This window comes from Puma concolor, chromosome E2, assembly GCF_028749965.1.
Source record: "Puma concolor isolate L17-30 chromosome E2, mPumCon1.1.hap2, whole genome shotgun sequence".
Taxonomy (NCBI): Eukaryota; Metazoa; Chordata; class Mammalia; order Carnivora; family Felidae; genus Puma; species Puma concolor.
The window spans coordinates 58353444-58371716 of record NC_141681.1 but is presented as its reverse complement, the minus strand read 5'-3'; the positions used below and the strand labels follow the sequence as shown (position 1 = coordinate 58371716).

The 18273-nt window shown below is 38.2% G+C and overlaps 2 protein-coding genes across 5 annotated transcripts in view; one reads left to right on the top strand and one right to left on the bottom strand.

Annotated features, from left to right (window-relative positions):
• The window catches only part of LOC112850903 (uncharacterized), a 212892-nt gene that overhangs the window by 43304 nt on the left and 151315 nt on the right, over positions 1–18273 (top strand). The gene's annotated exons all lie outside the window — the stretch shown is intronic.
• LOC147573822 (KRAB domain-containing protein 5-like) overlaps positions 1–18273 on the bottom strand; it is a 161288-nt gene that overhangs the window by 3547 nt on the left and 139468 nt on the right. The gene's annotated exons all lie outside the window — the stretch shown is intronic.

The window sequence follows — 18273 nt, the reverse complement described above, 5'->3', positions numbered from 1 at the left end:
CTTGTATCTTTCCATAACACCCTTAGCTTGTTGGCAAAGGCAAGCACAGGAGATTCATTCCATAGACTGATGTTGGAAAGATATGGAAGCTGTGGCCCTGAGTATTTATACTGAATGGGGACAATAATGGGGGGAGTAAAGGGCAGAAAGGATGTTAGGATGGGTATAACCAAACTGAGACAATTACCCAGAATGAAATCCTCACTGCCCGAAGAGATCAAGGATATAAAACAATGGGGGGTGGGGGGGAGTCAACGTTAAGCCAGTTATATTTTACACAATGCTGTCTTTGAATGCAAAGACCCAAATCCATTTTTTAAACATACATGTTTTCTGAAAGGACATTTGGAAATTTTGGAAAGTCACCTAATCCATGGTGAAGGTAATCATTCAAACCATTTCAGATATAAGATTGGATTAATCATTCACTGAAACATTTCTGAAAATTAGATATTTTAAAATGAAGATGAAAATTATAAGTGTGATTGATTTGAGAAGTCCTTTTTGGAGGGCTCACTTTTCTTCCACCAACACATGATCCCTCCTTGTTCCAAAGTCTCTAATTTTGATAAACACAGAAGGGTCTTTATGCAAACATCACAGGTCAATAGTTATCACATAATACTTAATTTGGAACAAGTTTTTATGTGTTGTGAATTTAGGAAGATCTTTAGTGAGGACTCCATCTCCCATAATTACCGAGGTCTTTATAATGGAAACAGAAATTAACAATGCAGTGAATCTGGGTGAAATGTTAAGGGTCACATCCTAATAAACATCAGAGAACTCAATTTCCAGACAACAGTATAAAAGTAATAAATGTGGGAAAGTCTGTTACAAAAGCTCAAATCTTATTATACAGCATTGTATCCTCACTGGAGAGAAGACTTAGAAATGTAGTAACTATGGCAAAGGTTTTAACTTGTGTTTAAACTTATTCAACAGCAGAGATTTTATAATAGGAATAAAACTTAAAAATGGATAACATGTGGCAAAAGCACTAACTACCCTCTCAAAACTTACCAACCTAAGGTAATACATAGTGGGAGATGGTTGACAAATGTAAAATAGAATGTGACAAAAACTTTAAGCAGAATTGCAAACTTTCCGAACATCAGAGGGTGCATACTAGAGAGAAACCATAAAATTTAAAGAAGGTGGCAAAGCATTTAACTCATAAAACATTCAATGTGAGATAATACATCCTGGGAAGATACTTAAAATTGTCAGGAATATTGGCAAGACCTTTATCTGGAACTGAGTCTTGTGTATATAGTCTTTATGATCTTGAGGTATGCTGGTTCTATCCTTACTTTCTTGTGGGTTTTTATCAAGAAAGGATGCTGTATTTTGTCAAATACTTTTTCTGCATCTATTGAGAGGATAATGTGATTCTTACCCTTTCTTTTATTATGTGATGTATCACATTGATTGATTTGTGGGTATTGAACCAGCCCTGCATCCCAGAAATAAATCCCACTTCATCATGGTGAATAATTCTTTTAATGTATTGTTGGATCTGGTTTGCTAGTATCTTGTTGAGAATTTTTTGAATTCATGTTCATCAGGGTAATTAGTCTGTAGTTCTCCTTTTTAGTGGGGTCTTTGGTTTTGGAATCAAGGTCATGCTTGATTCTCATAGAATGAGTTTGGAAGTATTCCTTCGATTTCTATTTCTTGGAACAGCTTCAAGAGAATAGGTGTTAACTCTTCTTTAAATGTTTTGTAGAATTCCCCTGGAAAGGCATCTGGCCCTGGACTCTTGTTTGTTGGGAGATTTCTGATTACTGATTCCATTTCTTTACTGGTTATGAGTCTGTTCAAATGTTCTGTTTCTTCCTGTTTCAGTTTTGGTAGTTTATATGTTTCTAGGAGTTTGTCCTTTTCTTCCAGATTGCACAATTTGTTGGCATATAATTACCCATAATATTCTCTTATTATTGTTTGTATTTCTGTGGTGTTGGTTGTGATTTCTCCCTTTTCATTTGTGATTTTATTTATTTGGGTCCTTTCCTTTTCATTTTGGTCAAAGTGGCTAGGGGTTTATCAATTTTGTAAATTCTTCCAAAGAACCAGCTCCTGGTTTCACTGATCTGTTCTGTTTTTGTTTTTTTTTTTTTTTATATATCATTGATTGATACTCTTATCTTTATTATTTCCCTTCTTCTGGTTTTGGGATTTATTTGCTATTCTTTTTCCAGCTCTTTTAGGTGTAAGGTTAGGTTGCATACCTGAGGCCTTTCTTCCTTCTTTTAAAAACTTAAAATATATATATATATATATATATATATATATATATATATATATATATATATATATATATATATATATATATATATATTATTTATTTTTGAGAGAGAGCATGAGTAGGGGAGGGGTAGGGAGAGAGGGAGACACAGAATCTGAAGCAGGCTCCAGGCTCTGAACTGTCAACACAGAGCCTGATGCAGGGCTAATCCACAAATCACGAGCCTCATGACCTGAGGTGAAGTTTTCATTTTCATTGACTTTAATGGACTTTTAAATTTCCTCTTTCATTTCTTTTTAAGCCATTCTTTCTTTAGTAGGATGTTCTTTAATCTCCAAGATTTCATGGGCTTTTCAAATTTTCCTTGTGGTAGATTTCAAGTTTGATAACGTTGTGATCTGAAAATATACAAGGTATGACCTCAGTCTTCTTTCTTTCTTTCTTTCTTTCTTTCTTTCTTTCTTTCTTTCTTTCTTTCTTTCTTTCTTCTTTTTCTTTCTTTCTTCTTTTTCTTTTTTTACTTGTTGAGAGCTGGTTTGTGACCCAGTATGTGATCTATTCTGGAGAATGATCCATGTGTACTCAAGAATAATGTGTATTCTGTTTTAGGATGGAATGTTCTGAATATATCTGTTAAGTCCATCCAGTCTAGTGTGTCATTCAAAGCCACCGTTTCCTTGTTGATTTCCTCCTTAAATGATCTGTCCATTGTTGTAAGTGGGGTATTGAAGTCCCCTACTAATTATTATGGTATTATCAGTGAGTTTCTTCATGTTCATGATTAATTGATTTATATATTTTTGTTCTAGCATGTTGGGGGCACAAATATTCACAATTGTTAGATCTTCTTCGTGGATAGACTCCTTAATTATGATATAATGCCCTTCTTCATCTCTTGTTACAATCCTTATTTTAAAATCTAGTTTGTCTGATATAAGTATGGCTACTCCAGCTTTCTTTTGACAACCATTAGTATGATAGATGCTTCTCTATGTCTACTTTCAATCTGCAGATGTATTTAGGTCTAAAATGAGTCTCTTGTAAGCAACACATAAATGTGTCTTGTTTTCTTATCCATTCTGATACCCAGTGTCTTTTGAATGGAGCATTTAGTCCATTCACATTTAGAGTGAGTACTAAAAGGTAGGAATTTAGTGCCGTTGCATTGCCTGTAGAGTTGGTGTTTCTGGTGATGTTCTCTGGGCCTTTCTAGTCTTTGTTGCTTTTGGTCTTTTTGTTTTGTTTCATCTTTCTCCACTCAATGAATCCCCTTAAAATTTTTTGCAGGGCTGGTTTAGTGGTCATGAACTCCTTTAGTTTTTGTTTGGGAAACTCTTTATCTGTCTTTCTACTTTGAATGACAGCCTTGCTGGATAAAGAATTCTTTTTTATTTTATTTTATTTTATTTTATTTTATTTTATTTTATTTTATTTTATTTTATTTATTATTTTTTTAATATATGAAATTTATTGTCAAATTGGTTTCATTACAACACCCAGTGCTCATCCCAAAAGATGCCCTATTCAATACCTATCACCTACCCTCCCCTCCCTCCCACCTGCCATCAATCCTCAGTTCTCAGTTTTTAAGAGTTTCTTATGCTTTGGCTCTCTCCCAATCTAACCTCTTTTTTTTTTTTTTTCCTTCCCCTCCCCCATGGGTTTCTGTTAAGTTTCTCAGGATCCACATAAGAGTGAAAACATATGGTATCTGTCTTCCTCTGTATGGCTTATTTCACTTACCATCACACTCTCCAGTTCCATCCACGTTGCTACAAAGGGCCATATTTCATTCTTTCTCATTGCCACATAGTACTCCATTGTGTATATAAACCACAATTTCTTTATCCATTCATCAGTTGATGGACATTTAGGCTCTTTCCACAATTTGGCTATTGTTGAGAGTGCTGCTATAAACATTGGGGTACAAGTGCCCCTATGCATCAGTACTCCTGTATCCCTTGGGTAAATTCCTAGCAGTGCTATTGCTGGGTCATAGGGTAGGTGTATTTTTAATTTTTTGAGGAACCTACACAGTGTTTAGGATAAAGAATTCTTGGCTGCAAATTTTTCTGATTAAGCATGTTGATTGTATCCTGCCACTCCTTTCTGGCCTGACAAGTTTCTGTTGATAGGTCTGCTGTAAACCTGATGTGTCTTCCCTTATAGGTTAAGGAATTTTTTTCCCTTGCTGCTTTCATAATTCTTGCCTTGTCTGTGTATTTTGTGTGTTTGACTATGATATGCCTTGGTAAAGGTCGTTTTTTTGTTGATTCTAATGGGAGTTCTCTGTACTTATGGTATTTTGATGTCTGTGTTCTTCCCCATATTAAGGAAGTTTTCCACTATAGTTTGCTCACATAAACCTTCTTCCCCATTTTCTCTCTCTTCATCTTCCGGGACTTCTGTGATTTGGATGTTACTCCCTTTTAATAAATCACTGAGTTCTCCAAGTCTTGTGTCATGATCTTTTGCCTTTGTTTCCCTCTCTTTTTTCTGCTCATTATTCTCCATAATTTTATCTTCTATATCACTGATTCGCTGTTCTGCTTCATCCATCCTTGCTGTAATGGCATCTATTCAATGCAATAATTGCATCTTGGTTATAGCATTTTTAAGTTCAGCTAGGCTAGATTTTATTTCTTTTATCTCTGAAGAAAGGGATTCTGTGGTGTCTTTTATGCTTTTTTCAACCCCAGCTAGTTTTCTTAATATCATGGTTCTAAATTCTAGTGTAGACATCTTATATCTGTGTTGATTAAGTCCCTATCATTTTTTTCTGTTCTTTCTTTTTGGGTGAATTCCTTCATTTTGTCATTTTGGAGGGAAAAAAGTTAATAAAAAATATAAAGAAATTTAAAACAAACAAAAAAATCAAATAAAGGAAACTAGATTCTAGGTGTGTTTCAGTCTGCTTGTTGAAAGAAGCTTGATAGAATAGAGAAAAAAGGGAAGGGAAAGAAAAAAGGAAAATATTTAAAAATTAAAAAAAATTATAGAATAAGGTATTATAGAATAAAACAATGAAAATAAAGAAAATAAATATTTTAAAAAATAAAAATAATAGGGGCGCCTGGGTGGCGCAGTCGGTTAAGCGTCCGACTTCAGCCAGGTCACGATCTCTCGGTCCGTGAGTTCGAGCCCCGCGTCGGGCTCTGGGCTGATGGCTCAGAGCCTGGAGCCTGTTTCCGATTCTGTGTCTCCCTCTCTCTCTCTGCCCCTCCCCCGTTCATGCTCTGTCTCTCTCTGTCCCAAAAATAAAATAAAACGTTGAAAAAAAAATTAAAAAAAAATAAATAAAAATAATAAAAATAAATTTTTCTTTATTCAAGGAAGAGAAAGAAAGAAAAAAAACAATGTAAGCAAAAACAGAAGCAAAGAAAAAGAATAAATGAATCAGCAAACAGAATGAAATCCAAACGAAGTCACATACAGTTTTCCCTAGAACTGAAACTACTAAACACTTTATAGTCTGTATCCTAAGCAAGTGGAATGACTTGTGCTGGACTTCTAGGGTATGTGCTTGGAAGGGGAAGTTGGGCGGGGCTTTGTTTAATGGCTCCCTTCTCCACTAAGTGGCACTGCTTAGCTTACTGGAGTGGATCAGTGTGCATGTGCACATGAATGTGCATGGGAGAGGTGGAAATGGCTTCACCCAGTTCCCTAGTCTTTGGTACAGGAAATTTGCACTCTCACTGACCTTCGATCAAGCACTCCTTCTTTTTGTCTCAGGCCTCTCTCCACTCCCTGTCTCTACCCTGTCCATGTTCAAGCTGTCTGCCTGCCAGGTGGTACCTCCCTCCAGAGTTTTATCTCACATGGACTTGTGTTTCAAAACACCACACTTCAGCAACTCCTGCGGTTTGGACCTAAACTGACTTTCTAGGGGAGGGTCTTGCTGAGCATTGGCTGAGTGCCAGCTTGCCCCAGAAAATGTTCATGCGATCATGCAGTGGTAAAGTTTCCAAGATTATGGCCAACACATAGCCAGCTTCAGGTTTAACTGCACTCGGTGTCTTTGTCCCAATGCCCTCTAAGCAGGGGAACTGCTTTTTCCCATGTGGCACATGGACCCCTCAGGCCGTGCTGTGTGCTCTTGGGGTTTTGCCTACTTCCTCACCAGAGCACCACCAGGCACTGAGCTCTGAAACATCAGCCTCTGCCCTCCAGTGCTTATAGAATCCTGGTGGTGTTGAAACCCCCTCCTTTCTTCCCATCAATGGTTTTGGGGAACATTTTTTGTTCAGTTCCCTGTGAAGGTTTTCACTCTTTGTTTTTCTCTCCAGCTACTTTCGGGGAGGGGGAGTGCTTTTCTTCACAATCCCAATGTATCATACTCTCCCTCTTTCTCTTTGTCTCTCTGTCCTCTTTCTATAAAAATGGTTCCCTACTCTATGTGGCTTTTCTCTTCCTCAGTTCACCTCTGCAAATCATGTACCTGCCGAGTTTTGTGGCTAAAGTTAGGCAGATAGTTGTGTTAATCTTCAGATCAATTTCCTAGGTGTTCAAAATGGTTTGGTGCTGATCTAGCTTCATTTCAGGGATGAGATAAGTGCAGGCTCTCCCTGCTGCTTTGCCATTTTAACTCCTCCAGTCCACATCTTCTATTTCCATTCATCAGTTGATGGACATTTGGAGTCTTTCCATACTTTGGCTATTGTTGATAGTGCTGCTATAAACATAGAAGTGCATGTGACCCTTCAAATCAGCATTTTTGTATCCTTTGGATAATTTCCTAATAGTGCAATTGCTAGGTCATAGGGTAGTTCTATTTTTAATTTTTTGAAAAAATTCCACACTGTTTTCCATAGTGGCTGCATCAGTTTGCATTCCCACCAACAGTGCGAGAGGGTTCCCCTTTCTCCACATCCTTGCCAACAGGTTTCCGGAGATGTTAATTTTAGCCATTCTGATAGGTGTGAGGTGATATCTCATTATTTTGATTTATATTTCCCTGATGATGAGTTATGTGGAGCATCTTTTTACGTGTCTGTTTGTGATAAGTTCTTTACACATTTTGGATATTAATCCTTTATCCAATATGTCATTTGCAAATACCTTCTCCCATTCTGTCAGTTCCCTTTTAGTTCTTTGTTTCCTTTTCTACTTAGAAGATTTTTATTTTGATGAGGTCCCAATAGTTCAGTTTTGCTTTTGTTTCCCTTGCCTCCAGAGACATATTGAGTTGCTGCAGTTGAGGTCAAAGAGATTGCTGCCTGTTTTCTCTTCTAGGATTTTGATGGCTTCCTGTCTCACATTTCATTTAGGTCTTTCATCCATTTTGAGTTTATTTTTGTATATGGTGTAATAAAATGGTCCAGTTTCATTCTTCATGTTGCTGTCCAGTTTTTCTAGCACCATTTGTTAAAGAGACTATTTTCCATTGGATATTCTTTCCTGCTTTGTTAAAGATTAGGTGGCAATATATTTGTGGGTTTATTTCTGGGTTCTCTATTCTCTTCCATTGATCTATGTGTCTGTTTTTGTGCCAATACCATACTGTCTTGATGATTACAGCTTTGTAATACAGGTTAAAGTCTGGGATTGTGATGCCTCAAGCTTTGGTTTTCTTTTTCAACATTACTTTGGATATTTGGAGTATTTTGTGGTTCCATACCTACTTTAGGATTGTTTGTTCTAGCTCTGTGGAGAATGCTGGTTCTATTTTGATAGGGATTACATTGAATATGTACATCACTTAGGGTAGTATTGACATTTTAACAATATTCTTCCACTCCATGAGCATGTAATGTTTTTCCATCTGTTTGTGTCTTCTTCAAGTTCTTTCATAGTTTCTATAGTTTTCAGTATACAGATCTTTTGCCTCCTTGGTTAGGTTTATTCCTCAGTGTTTTATGAGTTTTAGTGCAATTATAAATGGAATCGATTCCTTGATATCTCTTTCTATTGCTTCATTATTGGTGTATAGAAATGCACCTGATTTCTGTACATTGATTTTATATCCTGCGACTTTCCTGAATCATGGATGAGCTCTGGAAGTTTTTTGGTAGAGTCTTGTGAGTTTTCCATGTAGAGTATCATGTCATCTGTGAAGAGTGAAAATTTGACTTTTTCTTTGCCAACTGGGATGCCTTTTATTTTATTTTACATTTATTTATGTTTGAGAGAGCACAAGTGGGGGAGGGGCAGAGAGAGAGAGACACAGAATCCGAAGCAGGCTCCAGGCTTTGAGCCAACAGCACAGAGCCTGATGTGGCCTCGAACCCATGAACCATGAGATCATGACCTGAGCTGAAGTCAGTCGCCTAACCAACTGAGCCACCCAGGCGCCCCAGGATGCCTTTTATTTTGTATTGTTTTCTGATTGCTGAGGCTAGGACTTCCATCACTATGTTAAACAACGGTGGTGGGAGTGGACATCCCTGGGGTATTCCTGACCTCAGGGAAAACTCAGTTTTTCCCCATTGAGGATGATATTAGCTGTGGGCCTTTGATGTATGGCTTTTATGATGTGAAGGTATGTTCCTTCTATCCTGACTTTCTTGAGGATCTTTATTAAGAAAGGTTGCTGTATTTTGTCAAATGCTTTTTCTGCATCTATTGACAGGATTATGTGGTTCTTATTCCTTTCTTTTATTAATGTGATGTATCCTGTTGATTGATTTGTAAATATTTAGCCAGCCCTGCAGTCTAGGAATGAATCCCTATTGTTGACCTGAAGCCTTACCTAGAACAATGCCAGTGAATCATCGCATTCTTTTCTTTGTTGTCTGTTTTATAAATGGTATTGTTATAATTAAGTAAGCTTGAGAAAACAAAAGATTAAGGAACCTATAATGAAAACATATTTACAGTAGTTCATTGGATTTATATTTAAAATAATCTGTATAAATGGATGCACACTGTTTAAACCCATGTTCTTGAATGATCAGCTATATTTTGGAGATGCCTGAAAGGATCAAGGGGTAATGGATATCTGGAGAAGGATAATTATTCTTTTCTTCTATCGACCATATCTGAGGGTTTTTTTTTTTGCATGGCATATTTTATTATTAAAAAAAAAATTTTTTTTTAATGTTTAGTTACTTTTGAGACAGAGACAGAGCGAGAGCAGGGGAGGGACAGAGAGAGAGGGAGACACAGAATCTGAAGCAGGCTCCAGGCTCTGAGCTGTCAGCACAGAGCCGGATGTGGGGCTCCAACTGACAAATGGCAAGATCATGACCTAGGCCAAAGTCGGAAGCTCAAACGACTGAGCCACCCAGGCACCCCTGCATGACATATTTTATTAGTTTTACTCATAGATCATCTCATGCTATGGCTTTATTGCTTATGTCATGCAAAATGATTTGACTGCTGTCTCACAGACACGAGGGGCTCTTTTATGATGGGAAATGCATGCTGACCTACTTTGACTTGGAAGATTAAGGACACTGTTAGGTACTACATGTGAAGGAAGTCTACATGGGGATGCTTTTTGTGATTGATATATAACAATGATATCAGTCACCAAGAAGTATTCAGGGTATCATTCTTTGCATGCAAGTGAGACAGAAACATTCTGAATTTAAATGTTTTTCCAGTTAGTGTATAGAAAAAATACAATAGCAGCTCATAAAGATCTGAGTATATCTTCATAATAGCATTTATTACAAGTGAAGAATATTAGTTATGTAGTTGGAATAAAGAGATTTTCACAGATATCTGAGGAAAGTATAGCTAACTCTTCTGTAAAGGGGTGAAACATGATTATCAATCTACTTTTACTCAATAATTAGCCTTAATTCGAACATCATGGAGAGTACAACTCACAAATCAATACATATGGGGAAAAAGAATGGTTCTTGAAAGACTTTAATGTGCATTTTGACCAAGGATCATACAGTGATTTTGCAGTGGTTTCTTAAGAGTACATTTTTAATTAATATATGCTCATTAATAAGCCGGAATGGATTTTAATATGTTAACTCTGATTTATAATGAAAGAAGTGGTGTCCTGCTGCAACCTTAGCCTGCCCCATCTTCATCAAGGTTGCAGGTAAACAGGAACACAAAGCACACTTGACCCTTGTACAACATGGGTTTGAACTGTGTGAGTCCAACTTACAGGAAGATTTATTTATAGTACAGTAGTGTAAATGTATGTACTCTTCCTTTTGATTTCCTTAATATTTTCTTTTGATGAGTTTCCTTGATGGTAGGAAAACCATAATGAACGCGTATAAAATGTGAAGTATATTTTAATTGACTACTTTTCTTCTCAGTAGTAGGCTATTAAAATGATGTGTTGGGGAGTCAAACTTGTACACGGATTTTCAACTGCGTGGGTGGTGGGTACATTGAACCCCTGCATTCAAGAGTCACTGGTACTTGTTTAAGCAGTGGGATACTATCACTAATGATCTCTTTGCCCAGTGGCCTTAAACCTCAAATTATTTGAAGTTAATTTTCCCAAAGTTTACATATTATATCTTCCTTTTTGTAAGTGATGGGGCATTAGGAGCTTTTAATAAGGATGACATAGGAGTATTATTGACAATGTAGCTGAACTATTCCCGGATACTGCTGCTTTGCAATCCATTTTGTATAAACAGTCTGGCTGCAGGGGGTTTGAACTGACTCTAGCTCCACCCATAGCAAACTCACTAGATAACAGCCCCACAGTCACAAGCAAACAGAAGTTCCTGATAGGAGTTCCCTAATCATCATTTGTATAAGAGTGCCCACTCTCAGTATATTCACCTTGCACATCCTTTGGAGAGGACCCCTGCAGAGAGCATCTGCCATTCTCCACTGATTTTGAGGTCAACTGTACATTCTAGACTTAGCCCAGGAGCTCCACAGCCCTCCAACCATGCACCCTCAAAAAGGCATCTGCCCAATTCCTGACATTCTCTCTGCCTGCACTCAACCTTAACCTCTACATCTTGCCCCTCATGACATATTGTACACATCCTCCATGGCCTATGAGTAGTAAATAGTTTCTTTTTTGTTTATTGATCCTTGGCTCACAAAATAATGCACAGCGGTTCTACTTAACAACTGCTAATTAAACAAATTTACTACAAATCTAAGACCTCTCTCCAGATTCTTAGTCACGATTTGAAATCTTAACCTATGTGTTTTGTTCTGTTTTTTTTTTTTTTAGTGTAGTTTTTGTGAGCATATGGAACCCAGATTTTTACAGTTTTGAAATGCACAGAATGCAATATATTATGTTAAGCTAAAGATGGATTTTGGAATAACAGTACTAATAAGGAAGAAGAATGCGTGTGTATGCAAACCAAGGTCTTTAGAGGGAATGGGAATATTTGTTGAAATGAGGATATTTTAAATCTCAAAACTGATAATTTCCTGACAACCAAAATGTTATGGATTTATAAAAACAGGAATACTTTTCTACATTGTTTGTATTGAATTTATGTCTCCTAAATCTCTGCGTATCTTGGTTTGAGAATCTCCCCATGCAAATCCTGTCTTGTCTACCTTGTTAATGTTCTTGTAGAATCTATTCTATTTCCACATTCCATGAACTTTTGCTTCTATGAGTGGCGCAGGGATTTTAAGATTCTCTTGCATGAAATGACATGGTGTTCAAATATTAATTTGAATATGGGAGTAATTCTATAGGGAGCATATTAAATTCCATGTAATTTATTTGATACATTTCCTTCCTACTCAATTGGAGAAGAACACTGAATAAGATTTCTTTAGTTACTATTCCTTTCCCTTCTTGGGAGTGACCTCATCCAAGATATTCACTTTAGTGAAAAAATTTGATGAGGTGAAAACTTGGAGATTCATGAGTCATGGGTTGTGTTCGCCTTTATTTGAAGGAAACAAACATGCACAGTGCTGAGGGCTTAGTAGATGTTCTAAATATAGGAAGAAAACAGTATTCTGTTAAGAGTGATGATGCAGCCCAAGATAAGAGGTTAAAAAAAACATCTAGGCTGAAGCATTGGCATAAATTCTTCTTATGGGGAAGGACATCTGACCTAGGCTGCACAAGTGACTCTGAATTATAGAAGGATAAATTTTACTCATTTTCTTTCCAAATCTGCTCTGGTTTGTCTCCTCATCTCCATTCCAATGATGTAGCCATCACAACTTTTCTTTCCTGTGTTAGATAGATTCTCCCCCTGCCATGAAATCCATGCAGGCTCTTCTTGTTTCTTAGTAGCTTATAGTTTTCAAAAAATTTTAAGTTTATTTCATCATCTTAGGGAGACAAAAAGAGAGAATGGAGAAGGGACAGAGTAGGGAAGAGAGAGAACCCCAAGCAGGATTTGCACTGTCAGCACCGAACCTGATGCAGGGCTCAAACTCACAAACCATGAGATCATGACCTGAGCTGAAGTCAGGTGCTAAACTGACTGAACCACCCAGGCACCTCTAGAATTTTTTAATATAATGGGAAATCATTGCTAATTGGATCAATTGAGCCATCTCTAATATTTCAGTACAATCTTATCACCACTTAAATAGAAGGAACAGAAAAACACTCACTTGTCTACAGGATTACTTCAGGCAGTTGGTATGGAGAGAGTTATGAGGACAAATAAAACATGAGGATAGTATGCTTTGAGAGGAGGATAGGTCCTACAAAAACAAATATGGAAAACTCCTGAAATGTGATGAAATCTCTGACAAGAAGCTCTCTTTGATCACTGCAAGATCATAGGACAATTCTTGTGATGAACAAATGTGACCTAGAAGGGAACTTGGGAACCAGCCGGGTGGTTTTCTGGGATTGAGGGATGTCAGATTCTTTACTCATGATTAAACAATTTTCTAGTGGTACTGTGGAGCAGATGCTGTTGGGTGCCATAGATAACTGCACTTTCCCAGGCCCAGTTTTGTGGAGGTTGATGGAGTGGGGAACATTGTGGGCATTGCTTGAAGATGTCACATGACAGAGTTGGTGTTAAAGATGCAAAGGCTACTGGACACTAATAGAACCAGCAAGGCATGTGGGTAGTTCCTCAAAGCACTGGCATCCCAGGTATATAAGCCCAACATAGGTCTGATCCATTGTTGATGGGTGACCTTCCAAGGATCCTGACCCACAGCTGGCAGAGACCTCCCTCACATCCACTCAGCCCTGTGTTGAGTCTAGTCTATGCTCCGAACCATGTTCAGAGCACTGATTCCTTGGGAAGCTGGTCACCAGTCACTGGCACTGAGCATATTTCTGCTCTAAACAGCCTTCCCAGTTTTTAGGCTAGATGTCCCTATGTTGTTTCATGGCCTAGGCTGTCCTTGCACCCATTTGGACCTGAGTGGAAAGAGGATTTTTATCAGTTGTAGAACCCAATAAAATAAAGTAGGGTAGCATGCTCTACACACATTTCACATTGGTTCAATGGAAGGACAAGAATTCCTTTTCAATACCTGTTATTTTGGGGTATTGAGATTTCCCCAGTGATGTCTAGTGTGAATAGTTGCCAGCTGAGCTTACTCTGAGAAGTACTTACTCTGAGAAGTATCTACATTGTTACAAACGGTAAGAAAGGACAACAAAAGCAGAAACATCTGTTTACCATGGTGGAAGAGGGAGGGAGAATGGGCAAAATTGGTAAATGGGATAGGGAAGGACAGGCTTCCAGTTAGGGAATTATATCATCATGACTTATTAAGACACAACACAGGGAATACATTCGATGGTATTATAACAGCACTGTATGGTGACATATGGTAGCTCACTTGTGGTGAGCCTAATTAACCCTGTAGAGTTGTCAAATGACCAAGTTGTACATCTGAACTGCTGTAACATTGTGTGTCAAGTATACTTGAAGAGAACACAGAGAAAACAAACTAGATACCAATCCACATGTACATGTATAGGTTAAACATTTTGTTAAGAAGTTGTCTGTAACGAAAGCTAGCCTACTCTCTAAATCATGCTCATCCTAGGTGTTCATAGTAAGATGCAGACTTAGGAAAGCTAATTTATCTTTATCAAAATGGAGATAAAGGTAAATTGCTGGAGGAAAGTAGCCATGGTAGAGAGGAGAGTGTGCCTCGCTGAGTGGAAAGGTGAATAGGAACATCTGAGGAGTCTGGAGTCCTCATTGGCTGAGAAGCCCAGGAGATACATGAAGAACAGTGATTTCTGTGAAAGCTTCTCAAATTGTTTGCCCTGCCGTGTGCTCTTTCTCATCTCTCCTCTCCTAAAGTGCCTGTAATAATGGGTACATGTCTTCTGAAGGCTTTTCTGTATAAGTGGGTCCTTTTGGGAAAATGCCAAAGAGCAACTAAACTTCATGTCTATGCTCATTTTAGTCAAAGTGAGATTTTGGGAAGGAACCTGAGTTGAAAACACAAGACATCCTGTAGCATGAAGCTGTGGGAGTTACTAAAAGGACAGGGAAAACTTGATATTTTTAAAGGCTGTGGAATTGATGGGCGCCAAGCTAAGAAATGCAACTTTGCAATCAGAAGCAGTTGTACCTGCATTACTGGGTAAAAGAGGCAACTATTTCCAAGAATATGTTTGGCATGGTGACTAGAAGAAGGAGAAATAAAAGTGGTTGACCAAGTTCTCCATGCAAGGATGGAGGCAGCTTGAATGAAAAGAGTAGAGAGAAGGGCCTTAGGCTCACCTATTTTGTCCTCTTCCCCGTGTTTAAGCATCCTTTGAAACTGTTCATTTCCTGTGATGCAGGCCTGTGACATACGTTCTACAGCCTAGAAGGGGCCATGAGCTTCTGATTATAGAAGTATTTTGTGATTTTGTTTCATTTTGTAAACACACTTAGTGCCCATGACTGAACTCAAGCTGGATTTTGTGGACACTTGATTGAACCTGTTGGTTCCCACTTGAGGTGTGCCTCTTCCCTCTCTTTTTCTCCCACCTCGAAAGGATTCACATTTTTATCATTCACATTTTTATCATTCTTTGGTTAAACCTGAGAGACAAATGAGGTAAGGGAGCCATAGATTCAGTTGGCATTAAATAAACTCTGCCTTTCCTCTTCTATCTGACTGGATGAATAACATTTGTTTTTTTTTTTATTTTTTATTTTTTTTAATTTTTTAATTTTTTTTTTTTGGGACAGAGAGAGACAGAGCATGAACGGGGGAGGGGCAGAGCGAGAGGGAGACACAGAATCGGAAACAGGCTCCAGGCTCTGAGCGGTCAGCGCAGAGCCCGACGCGGGGCTCGAACTCACGGACTATGAGATCATGACCTGAGCCGAAGTCGGACGCTCAACCGACTGCGCCACCCAGGCGCGCCCCAAACATTTGTATGGAGAGGTACCTTGCTCTGGGCACACTGAGGAAAGAATACAAGAACATCCTGAGATGAAAAAAAACATCTCATCCTGAGAGAAAAACATTAGACATCAGTCAGCAGGAGAACTGGGACTCCTGTCAACATGTTTGCATGTTTACTTTTAGATTGTGATTTACGTACTTGCTGCTCTGGACATGTATTTCCCAGCAGTTATTATATGCCCTTTCAAGAATGCTAGGCACCTGACACCTTTGTGAATCGTCACGGGTCTCTGCACTTCATTTGCTCTCTGCTCTCAGCAAGATCCCTCCATGATAGGTTAATATTTTTTCCCATGTAACGTTAAATTCCTTGGGAGGATTTACTGAAAGATGTGCATAAATCACCTCATTGAAGCTGGAAATTCGCTTCTGTGAGTCATGTTGTTTTTAGTCTCTTTAGAAAATGAAGGCTCTCTCTTATGTTTGCTGGAGATACTAGTGTAGGAAGTGGAATTTGTAAATCGTCAGGCCTTGCTGCTGAAAGTTTCCATTGGATTCTATACTCATGTCACAGATGGACTGTCGCTTATCACTTCGCTGTTGCTCTAAAAAAAAAAATGCATCATATATACTCAACTGTCTTAAATATGTAAAATATAATTCAGCAGAAAAGATCAATGAGACAGAACTTTGAAAACCCTAGGGAATTCACAAATAATAGCTATGTCCATTATATCAATGTGAGTGTTGTTCTCTGTGGTGTGTTGGGGGGACGCAAAAAGCTTCCACCACAAATAGATCTGTACGTTTTAAGCCCCTGAAAACATTTTTTGGTTTCAGTGACCAAAACAGTTTAATTCTATCACTTTTTTTTTTTTTAATTTGTAATTTTCATATTTTGTGTTGTATCTTTACTGCCCTCTTTTGGTTGATGAGTTCTGTGGTTCAGTGGTGTTTGTGTTACCTCTTTCACTTTGGAACCTACTCTGAACCCTCTTTTAGGGTTTCCTCTGTATAGTGGTCTGTGTGTTCCATTAGACAAATTCAAAGTCAGACAATCTGAGCTAAAACTCAAGCTCCGCTATGACTACAGTTTTTTCAACATATTCTTGTGAAAGATGAAAATCACATCAGACGTTCACATTGGTCACCATGGATTCCTGGGGGAATTTATGAAAAAGTGTTAGAATGGTTTGTACTGTGTAGGAAATGTTCAAGGAAAATTGTTGTTACTGTTCTTGAGGTCACAATTTGTACTTTCCACAATAATCTTTAATTTCAAAGTCATCATGATTGTTCCTATTTTCTTTTTTCCTTTTTTGTTTTCTTTTGGAATTAAAATCATGTCTCTTGAAATGACTATGTAGTGTCACTTGCAATTTGAGAGAAATATGGAAATTCACACTCCAGTCAGAAATCAAAGTCACAATATGAATTTAATGAGGTCTTCAGTTCATTGTCATAAACATTAACGTGAAGAAGTCAGGTCTAGCTCGTCATCACTTGTCCATTATTCTATGCCTGTCATTGTGTCTGAAGGATGTTATGTTGATAACTATGGCTTTGTAATATGGTTTATTTTTTTATTTTTATTTTTTAGAAGACAGATCCTTTTATTATTTTATTTTTAAATATTAAATCTACTGTCAAATTGGTTTCCATACAACACCCAGTGCTCATCCCAAGTGGCCTCCTCAATGCCCATCGCCCACCCTCCCACCCCCATCAACACTCAGTTTATTCTCAGTTTTTAAGAGTCTCTTATGGTTTGGCACCCTCCCTCTCTAACTTTTTTTTTCTTCCCCTCCCCCATGGTCTTAAGTTTCTCAGGATTCACATAGGAGTGAAAACATATGGAATCTGTCCTTTTCTGTATGACTTATTTCACTTAGCATAACACTCTCCAGTTCCATCCACGTTGCTAAAAAAGGCCATATTTCATTCTTTCTCATTGCCAAGTAGCATTCCTTTGTGTATATAAACCACAATTTCTTTATCCATTCATCAGCTGATGGACATTTAGGCTCTTTCCATAATTTAGCTATTGTTGAAAGTGCTGCTATAAACATTGGGGTACAAGTGCCCCTATGCATCCGTACTCCTGTATCCCTTGGGTAAATTCCTAGCAGTGCTATTGCTGGGTCATAGGGTAGGTCTGTTTTTCATTTTTTGAGGAACCTCCACACTGTTTTCCAGAGCGACTGCACCAGTTTGCATTCCCACCAACAGTGCAAGAGGGTTCCCGTTTCTCCACATCCTCGCCAGCATCTATAGTCTCCTGATTTGTTCATTTTAGCCACTCTGACTGGCGTGAGGTGGTATCTCAGTGTGGTTTTGATTTGTATTTCCCTGATGAGGAGCAACGTTGAGCATCTTTTCATGTGTCTGTTGGCCATCTGGATGTCATCTTTAGAGACGTGTCTATTCATGTTTTCTGCCCATTTCTTCACTGGATTTTTTGTTTTTCGGGTGTGGAGTTTGGTGAGTTCTTTATAGATTTTGGATACTAGTCCTTTGTCTGATTCCCATTCCATTGGTTGCCCTTTAGTTTTGTTGTTTGTTTCCTTTGCAGTGCAGAAGCTTTTTATCTTGGTGAGGTCCCAATAGTTCATTTTTGCTTTTAATTCCCTTGCCTTTGGAGATGTGTCCAGTAAGAACTTGCTGCGGCTGAGGTCAGAGAGGTTTTTTCCTGCTTTCTCCTCTAGGGTTTTGATGGTTTCCTGTCTCACATTCAGGTCCTTTATCCATTTTGAGTTTATTTTTGTGAATGGTGTGAGAAAGTGGTCTAGTTTCATTCTTCTGCATGTTGCTGTCCAGCAGCAGGTTGCTCTCCCAGCACCATT